A 10,335-nucleotide genomic window follows, 5' to 3' on the forward strand; every position below is an offset into this window, starting at 1 on the left:
GAGAAACCTCCAGACTGTTTTCCATAATGGCGGTAGCAATTTGCAACCTCTTTTCTCTACATCCTCACCACTTGGTTTGATTTATTAATGATAGCCATTTTGACAGGTGTGAGGTGGTATCTCATTGTGGTTTTAATTTGCATTTCTCTAATGATTAGTGACCTTGAGCATCTTTTCATATGTCTATTGGCCATCTGTATTTCCTCTTTGGAAAAATATCTGTTCAGGTCTTCTGCTCATTTTTAAAATTAATTAATTAATTAATTAATATATTTATTATTATTATTATTTATGCCTATAGCACCTGGTTTTCCTAGGTGGTCTCCCACCCAAATATTAACCAGGCCTAACCCCGCTTAACTTCCGAGATCAGACATCGGGCTTGTTCAGGGTGGCATGGCTGTAGACCACTCCTGCCCATTTTTTAATTGGATTATTTGTTTTTTTGTCATTGAGTTGTATAAATTCTTTATATATTTTGAATATTAAGTTGTTATCAGATGTACCATTAACGAACATCTTCTCCCAATCAGTTAGTTGTCTTTTTGTTTTGTTGATGGTTTCCTTTGCTGTACAAAACCTTTTTTAGTTTGATGTAGTACCATTTGTTTATTTTTTCTTTTGTTTCCCTTGCCTGGGGAAACATATCCAAAAAGAAATTACTGTTGGTAATATCAAAGAGTTTACTGCTTATGTTTTCTCCTAGAAGTTTTATATTTTCGGGTCTTACATTTAAGTATTTACTCCATTTCAAATCCGTTCTTGTATACAGTTTAAGAAGATGGTCCAGTTTCTTTCTTTTTTTTTTTTTTGCAAGTATCTGTCTAATTTTCCCGACACCATTTATGAGAGACTTTCTTTACCCCATTGTATATTTTTGCCTTCTTTGTCATATATTAAGTGAGGGTATAGGGGTGGATTTATTTCTGGGCTCTCTATTCTGTTCCATTGATCAACGTATCTGTTTTTATGCCAGTATCATGCTGTTTTGATTACTGTAGCCCTGTAGTATAATTTGATATTAGGTAGTGTGAAATCTTTGTTCTTCTTTCTCAAGATTGCCATGGTTATTTGGGGTCTTTTACGGTTCCATATAAATTTTAGGATTATTTGTTCTAGCTCTCTGAAAAATGCCATTGGTATTTTAATAGGGATTGCATTGAATCTGTAGATTGCTTTGGGTAGTATGTCTATTTTAATGATATTGATTCTTCTTCCTACCCATGAACATGATATATGCTTCCATTTATTCATATATTCTTCAATTTCTTTTTTCAATGACTTATAGTTTTCTGATAACAGGTCTTTTACCTCCTTCGTTAGTTCAATTCTCAGGTATTTTATAGTTTTTGATGCAATTGTAAATGGGATTGTTTTCGTGATTGTTCTTTATGAAAGTTCATCATTGGTGTATAAAAATGCCACTGACTTCTGAATATTTATTTTGTAACCTGCTACTTTACTGAATTCATTGATCAATTCTAACAGTTTTTTGGTGGAATCTTTAGAGTTCTCTATGTATAGTATCATGTCATCGGCAAATAGCGAGAGTTTTACTTCTTCCTTTCCAATTCAGATACCTTTTATTTCTCTTTCTTGTCCTACTGCTTTCTTGTCCTACTTCCAATACAATCTGTAAGAGGAGTGGTGAAAGTGGGCATCCTTGTCTTGTTCCTGACCTTTAGAAAAACACTTTTAACCTTTCCTCATAGTGTATGATGTTAGCTGTAGGTTTATTATATATGATCTTTATTATGTTGAAGTATGTTCCCTCTATCTTCACTTTGCTGGTAGTTTTTATCATAAATGGATGCTGGATTTAGTTGAATGCTTTTTCTACATCTATTGATATGATCATATGGTTTTTATATTTCAATTTCTTAATGTGGTGTATCACATTAACTGATTTGCAGATATTATACCAACCTTGCATCTCAGGAATAAATCCAACTTGATCATGGTGTATGATATTCTTAATGTATTGCTGAATTCAGTTTGCTAATATTTTGTTGAAGATTTTTTCATGAATGTTCATAGGCGATATCGGCCTATAATTTTCTTTTATTGTAATGTCTTTGTCAAGTTTTGGAATCAAGGTAATGGTGGCCTCATAAAAGGAGTTAGGGAGCCTTCCCTCTTCTTGAATTTTTTGGAATAGTTTGAGAAGAATAGGTGTTAATTCTTCTTTGAATGTTTGGTAAAATTCACCTGTGAAACCATCTGGTCCAGGACTTTTGTTTTTTGGGAGGTTTTTGATTACTGATTCTATTTCTTTGATAGTAATAGGTTGGTTCAGATTTTCTGTTTCTTCTTGACTCAATCTTGGTAGATTATATGTTTCTAGGAATGTGTCCATTTCTTTTGGATTGTTTAATTTGTTAGTGTATAATTGCTTGTAGTATTTTCTTATGATCCTTTGTATTTCTGTGGAGTCTGTAGATTTCTGATTTTATTTATGAGTCCTTTCTCTTTTTTCTTTGATGAGTCTGGATAAGAGTCTGTCAATTTTGTTTACCCTTTCAGAGAACCAACTCTTGGTCTCATTAATCTTTTGTATTATTTTTCTAGACTCTTTTGTTTATTTCCACTCTGATCTTTATTATTTCCTTTCTTTTACTTACTTGGGCTTTGTTTGCTGTTATTTTTCTAGTTCTTTTAAGAGTAAGGTTAGATTGTTTAATTGAGCTTTTTCTTGTTTCTTGAAGTAGGCCTGTACTGCTATGAATTTCCCTCTTAGGACTGCTTTCGCTGTGTCCCATAGATTTTGATTCATTGTGTTTTCATTTTCATTTGTCTCTAGATAACTTTTGATTTCTTCCTCGATCTCATTAATAACTCTTTCATTGTTTAGTAGCATGTTATTTAGCCTTCATGTGTTTGTGTATTTTCCCTTTTTTTTTCTTATAGTTGATCTCTAGTTTCATAACCATTGTGATTGGAAAAGATGGTTGGTACAAATTCAACCTTCTTAAATTTATTGAGACTCGATTTGTGTCTTAACATGTGATCTATCCTGGAAAATGTTCTATTTGCATTTGAGAATAATGTATATTTTGCTTCTTTAGGGTAAAATGCTCTGAAGATATCTATTAAGTCCATCTGGTTTAGTGTGTCTTTTAGGCCCACTTTTTCCTTGTTGATTTTTTGTCTGGAAGATCTGTCCATTGGTGCCAATGGGATGTTAAAGTCTCCTACTATGAGAGTATTACTGTTGATCTCTCCTTTTATGTCAGTCAATAATTGCTTTATGTACATTGGTGTTCCTTTGTTGGGTGCATATATGTTTGATTTATGGATCCCTTTATCATTATGTAATGCCCTTCTTTGTCCCTTATTATAGCCTTTGTTTTAAAGTCTGTTTTATCTGATATAAGTATTGCTACCCTGGCTTTTTTTTTTTCATTTCCATTTGCGTGAAATATTTTTTTTCATCCCTTCACTTTCAGTCTGTGAGTGTCATTTGATCTGAAGTGGGTCTCTTGTAGACAACATATGCATAGGTCTTGTTTTTTTTTTACCCATTCAGTCTTTTGATTGGAGCATTTAATCCATTTACATTTAAAGTGATTACTGATAAGTACATGGTTACTGCCATTTTATTATTCGTTATTTGGTTTTTCTTTTTTCTTTTTTACCCTCTCTTTTTACAGAAATCCCTTTAACATTTCTTGTAATACTGGCTTGTTGGTGATGAATTCCTTAAGCCTTTCCCTGTCTGGAAAACTCTTTATCTCACCTTCCATTTTAATTGAAAGCCTTGGTGGGTAGAATATGCGTAGTTGCAGACTCTTGTTTTTCGTAGCTTTGAATATTTCTTGCTAGTTCCTTCTGGCCTGCAAAGTTTCAATTGAAAAATCAGCAGACATTCTTATGCTGGTATCTTTGTAAGTAACTAATTACCTTTCTCTTGCTGCTTTTAAGATTCTCTCTTGTTTTTGACCTTTGGCATTTTACTTATGATATGTCTTCATCTGAGTCTGTTTGAATTCCTCTTGTTTGGGACTCTTTGTGCTTCCTGAACTTGTGTGTCTAATTCCTTTGCCAGATTAGGGAAGTTTTCTGTCATTATTTCTTCGGATAGATTCTCAATCCCTTGCTCTCTCTCTTCTCCTTCGGGTACTCCTATGATCCGGATATTTTTACACTTCATGCTGTCTCAGAGGTCTCTTAAACTATCTTCATTTTTTAAAATTCTTTTTTCTTTTTGTTGTTCTGATTGGGTGTATTCTGTTACCTTGTCTTCTAGTTCGCTGATTGGATCTTCCGCCTTGTCCAATCTACTGTTAAATCCTTCTAGTATATTCTTTATTTTAGTTATTGTATTCTTCATTTCTGTCTGTTTTTTTTTTTTTTTATGGTTTCTATGTCTTTTTTTATGCTTACTATCTCTCTGTCGAGGGTCTCATTGTGCTTATCCATTCTCCCCCTAAGTTCATTGAACATCCTTATAACCATTATTTTGAACTCTGTCTCTAGTAGGTTGCTTGCCTCCATTTCATTTAGCTTATTTTCTGGAATTTTCTCCTGTTATTTCATTTGTGGCATGTTTCTTTGTTTTTTCTCATTTTATTAGCCTGCGTTCATTTATATGTGTTAGGAATAATTGTTTCGTCTCTCAGCCTTGGCCAGATGGCCTAATGTGGAAGGTGTCCTGTGTGGCCCAGTGGTGCACTCTCCCTGATCTCCTATGCACGGGCTCTGTACATGATCTTTTGTGTGGGTTGTGTGTGATCTTCTGTTGTCACCAAGCCTTTCTTGTTTTTTGTATATCAGTGGATAGGATTAATGCTCAGGCTGACTATTTGTGGGAATTGGCTGCACCCACAGAGTAAGAGTTGCTGTGTGAGGGCTGACCCCACTGACCCCACTGAGTGGGATTTGCCCTAGCAGGCTTGTGTTCTTGTTATAACCATCCCTTGTGTGTACTACTAGTCAGGAGTTGCTCCACCGTGGTGTAGTACCAGCTTCCGGATGCGTTGGTTTTGTGGCCCCTTGGGAGGGGCTCCCCAGCCACTGCCTTTAATTGCTCAGGGATACCTGGGAGGAGCTACAAAGTGATCTGCAGATGGTTGATACCTATGCTGGATCTATAGGTAAGTGGAAGAAACAATGCTGTAGGCAGTGGTTCGTTATCCCCTGTCCTGACGAAAGGCAGTTCAGCAGAGGGTCCAGTGCTCCTCAAGGCCTGACATTGCCTTTCAGTTTTAAGCTTCTGAAACTAGAAGAGCCTCTGGGTGATATGTGTGTTGGGTGGTGTAAGTATCCAGGTAATATCCTGGATCTATGGAGTAAATTTCCCCTGTCATTGCAATGTCAGTTTGCATGCCAGCACTGTCTCTGTGGCTTCCTCTACAAGTTTCCAATCATAAGAAGGTCAGCTGCTGCCCATCTCAGGCCTGCAAATACCCACGCTCTGTTTTAGACTTACTGAAGCTTGTGGGCATAAGTTTGTGGCTCTCCACTGAATGCTCCTCTCGGATGAAAGGGCTTTTTTTTGGCCTCACGAACTGAGTGCTGTTGTTTGCTGTTGAATTCATGACCCAAGGAAAGCACAGGGTTTCCTGAGAGCAGGCTTGCCACAGGTAATTTGTAGGTTAGGTGGGGTATCATCTCAGGGATGCAAGGGACCGTCAGGCCTACACTGTACCAAATTTGCCGCCAACTCTGGGATACAGGCTCCCACTAAAGTCAGGTATTATTGTGTGACCTACTGTCACCTGTGATGGGCCCACAAAACTCCTGAGATTTACCCAAGTGGTACTGTATCTCATGCTGGCAGCAGTGATCGTCCCATCACTGTATTCCCCGAACTTTGCTCACTTTCCTGGCTAAGATCTGTTGACTGCACAGAACGTGCCATCTCAGGGCAGGGGCAGCTGCCCATCAATGTGTGGCAGATACTTTGTGTATCGGATAGGGCAGGAGCTCAGGGAGTCAAGGGCCGTCAGGCCAATAGCCTCAGTTTTTTGCAATTTCTGTGCCTGCACGTTCCCACAGTGGTCATAGATCATAGGGAGACAAGCTGCTGTCTGGAGCCGTCCCACAGACCCTGCGATCCCTTCAAGAGATATTGCAGCTCATATAGGCAGCAGTGGTCTGCCCACAACTGTTTTCCACAAAATGCACTCACTGCGCTAGTCAAGGTCTGTTGCCTGTGCAGAATGCACAATCCTAGAGCCAAGCAGGGCAGTGGAGGCTGCCTGTCAATGGGGTGCAGGCACTTTGTAGCTTGGGTGAAGCAGGATCTCAGGGAGACAAGGGCCGTCAGGCCAATACAGCCTCAGTTTTGCTTCAACTTCTGTGCCCAAATAGTCCTGCTGTAGTTACAAATCACAATAAGACCAGCTGCCATCTGGGGCACTCCCACAGAACCCTTTGCTCCCCTGATGCAATATTGCAACTCTTGCAGGCAGCAGAGATCTGCCTGCAATTGATTTTCTTGTAGTGCTCCACTGTACTTGCCAAAGTTTGTTGCCTATTTGGTGGTTGACTGTCAATGGGCCTCTTGGGCCAATTAGTAGGATGGATGGGGCATGTTCTCAGGAAGTCAAATGGCCTTCAGATCCATACAGCCTCAGTCCTGCTGCAATTTCGGTAATTATTTGCATATTTCCACAAAAGTCCTAGAGTCCTAGATCACAGCAAGACCAGCTGTGGTCTGGGACTGGCCCACAGATTCCTGAGATCTGCCCAAGTTCCTGTTGGCATCATTGATCTGCCTAGAACTGTCTCTAAAATGGGTGCTCACAGAGCTGGATGCCAGCTGTTAATGTTTGGTCCTGAATGGGTGCAGAGTGTGGCAGCCAACCAGCAACAAAAGCCCAGGACAATCTGCAGGTTGGGTGGAGCGGGCTGATCCCCTCTTGCCAGAGATTCCTAATGGCCCTGTGTGGGAGGGGTCTGCACAGTCAAGCTGGTGCTTTCAATAGAATGCCCAGTAGGGGGCCTGGACTAAGGCTCTTTGGTTGCTGCCCGTCCAGCCCTCATTCTGGCGCAGGTAATGCAGACTTCTCAGTATGAATCTTGTGTGAGCCTCTGACCCACTACTGGTGCCTCAGATGAGTGCCCACAGTTCAAAAAGCCTATGCATAGGCCCTTCAAAGGGGCATCTAGGGTTTCAGTCTCCTTCCATCTCACCCAGACGGCCAGAATGCCCTCTGGTTTTTATAGTTAGAGTTACTGGAATCTCTTCTTCCCTGGGCTGGGACCCTAGGCTAGGGAGTGTCCAACTGAGGCCAGGACCCCGCTCTCCTTCAGGAGAGCTTCTGCTCTCCCTCCATGTGTTCCTCCACTACCTGCGGATGTGGATCCAGCCTGATTCGAGATTTTGCCCCGCCTACGGGCTTCTATGTGGCTCCTTTATATTATCCTTTATATTCTGCTTTTACCTAGTCTGCCATCTTCCTCCAGATTTGAAATACAGTAATTATTAGTAGGTAAAACCCACAAAAACAAAAACTCTTTAGGGTCCACAGTAGTTTTTAAGAGAAAAAAGGAATTCTTTTTTTGTGTGTGTGAAAAAAAGGAATTCTGATATGTTTGAGAATTACTTCAGAAAACATTTATTTCTCATTCATATTACATGTCTACCATAAGAAGATAGGAGACCATACTCCAAATTGATGTTCATGGACCCAGGATGACAGAGGCTCTACTGTCTTGTATTTACACATCACCTGTTAACTGTAAATCCTATTCTCAACAGCGAGGAAGCCAACATATTGTTGCAGGAAGCGATACCCGATGAAAGAAATTGGACGCTCAGACAACTTTGTTAATGCTGGCGGAGCACGTGAGCTTAATAGCACCGAGCACGAGTTCGCCCTGGTTAGATTTCTTACAGCTTGTATACCTCTGCAGTGTCCATGCAAAGGGTGCGTGGTTCCTTTGTCTGAGGTTCTTTGTGTGCCTTGTGACTCAGGATAGGGAGGGGGAGTTTCAGACGGGGGCTGCAAGGAGGAAGGAATTACTGGACCACCAGTCCTATTTACAGATCTTTTCTCTTGTAGGTGTGACAAGAATTTCCAGAAGGCCATTCAGAGATCTATAGAGTGTAGTTAATCTATAATCCACTGAGTTGGACATTTCTCCAAGCCCTTTCTTTGCATTTTTCAGATGCTTCCTCTCCTCTCTTAACATAACACATAACAATATGCTATATTCTGTGCAATAGTTTAAGAATAGCCAGAGATAGGGAAAGCCAGTGAGGAATGATGTCATTAGGAAATTTTAAGCAGAGAGTGGCACTTCAGCTGGATCTTTAACAAATGGCAGTATGTGGATTGTTGAATAGGTACAGGAGGATTATTCACGGAGAGATAGAAACACTGAAAAAAACCCTGTCTCATTTATCACAAGCTAACTTCGTGATAATAAGGGATTAATTCCAACTTCAGTGGAAGGTCTATATTGGCTTATAGAGGAAGAAATATATTTGAAAAGCCAAGTAAGATTAGATGGTTATGGGTTTTAAAAATAAAGCCAAACAGCTCAGATTTGATTTACTAGACCCAAAGAAAGGTTTTGGTTTTAAGGAGAAGCATGATGTATGTAGCATTTGAAGAGGTTAGGTGTAGTATTGTTAATTGTTTGTAGAATGGTTAATTCGATATGGCTGAGGCTAAAACCAGCAAAGCCAGCTAAGGATTTTTGAACTAATCATAGGAATTAGTAGCACAAATTTGTAATTGGGGTATAAGGGAAGGAGGGTAGAAAATATGAGGAGAGACAGTTCGAAGAAAAAATCAATCAGTTTTCTTGACTGACTGAATATTGAGAATGAGGTATTTGTCTGGTACTGAATAGCATTTATTGCATATTCTCCTACAGAGCTTTTTAGGACTCTTTATTCCAGCCATTCCTCTACTGAGAAAGCATTCCTTCTATCACTATGTGCCCACAGAGAACATCATTTCTAACTTGTATTGTAATTTTTTCCTTACATGTATATTTGAATGAGTAGATTTCAAAAGTCATTAGGATAAGTTCTATGTAGTCCAACACACTGCTTAGCACATAATCAGTGCTTAATACATATTTGTTGAGTGCATGATAGTATTATATAATTAATGTTTCAATTCAAGAAGAATGATTTATTAATTCACTTAAGGTTTAGTAATATTGGATGAGTAATATTAAATAAATAATTTAAAAAGTGTATGTTGGCCAAATTTTTCCATTTCAACTTGGACTTACTAAATTGTAAAGGCAGACCTCAAGTATACATAGCATGGAATGTATAGTTTGATAGTGTTCCATTTCTGTGTTATTCAAAGCATGGCCTATGTTCTTATCAAATATTGTACTTTAAGTCAATACGAGAACAACAGACAAAATGACAGTAAAAAATAATATAAAACAGGATATAAGCCTACACTTACATAGCACTAGGTATTTGCCAAATATTTTTCTAAGTGTTTTCCACATATTCATTAATTTAATCTTCAGAATAACCCTATTATTTCTTCTTTATGTATAAAGAAACTGAAACAAAAGATAGCTAAGTAACTTGCTGAATGTCCCATATGTACATTACATATATATGTGGCAGAGGCAGAATTGTCTAAGGCTGTCTGTACCCCTAACTTCTGACTGTGGAAGTGAGATGCTCCTACCAGGACAGTATGGAGTTGTAGGAAAAAAAATATATATATCATAGAAATGTCATTAAATTCTACATGATAGTATTTTACAGTTGTAAAGGGTGATTTTTTTCTTTCAAAGAAGAGCAGATTGGTTTTTACCAAATGAAGATTCCATGAAGAATTCACAGTCACTTAGAAAATCCTATGTATCTATAGATCCAAAATAGTCAAGTGCTCCTTTTTTAATAATCAAATCTTAAAAATAAGGATCTAAAATAGGAAAATGATGATTTAGGGCTTTTCTATATACATTTAGAAACTGAAGTTCTGGAATACAAATGCAAAATTGGATATGTAGATGATTCAAAGCCTATGTAAATTATGGGAATAGCAAAAGGTTCTTATTAAAAGAAAAAGCAATGCTCTAAATACTAAGAATTTCTCAAAAACTGCATGCGAAAGCTACTAAAATCATAAGCACATCATCATTATTATCATTATCATCATCATTTTCATCAGTTGCTATTTTTTAAATATATAGGGTTCATGATACTGAATTAAGTACTGCAAATCTATAAAAATATTTTAAAAGTAGCAAAAAGAGCTCAAAAAGTAAAAACCACTGTGTTACTAGAGACATGAAAACAATGGTTCATTTATTGATCAAAGCTTAATACTTTTCAAAACCCAAAGTATATTATTTTTAAATACTTTATATAAGAAGGAAATTCTACTCGAAAAAGTTAATATG

At 38.0% G+C, this 10,335-nt stretch overlaps 1 pseudogene; it reads right to left on the bottom strand.

Annotated features, from left to right (window-relative positions):
• Positions 1 to 292: 292 nt before the first annotated feature.
• LOC112485704 lies at positions 293 to 408 on the bottom strand (annotated as a pseudogene).
• Between the last annotated feature and the right edge of the window lie 9,927 nt (positions 409 to 10,335).

Source organism: Pteropus alecto, unplaced genomic scaffold (genome assembly GCF_000325575.1).
Source record: "Pteropus alecto unplaced genomic scaffold, ASM32557v1 scaffold5, whole genome shotgun sequence".
NCBI classification, from domain to species: Eukaryota; Metazoa; Chordata; class Mammalia; order Chiroptera; family Pteropodidae; genus Pteropus; species Pteropus alecto.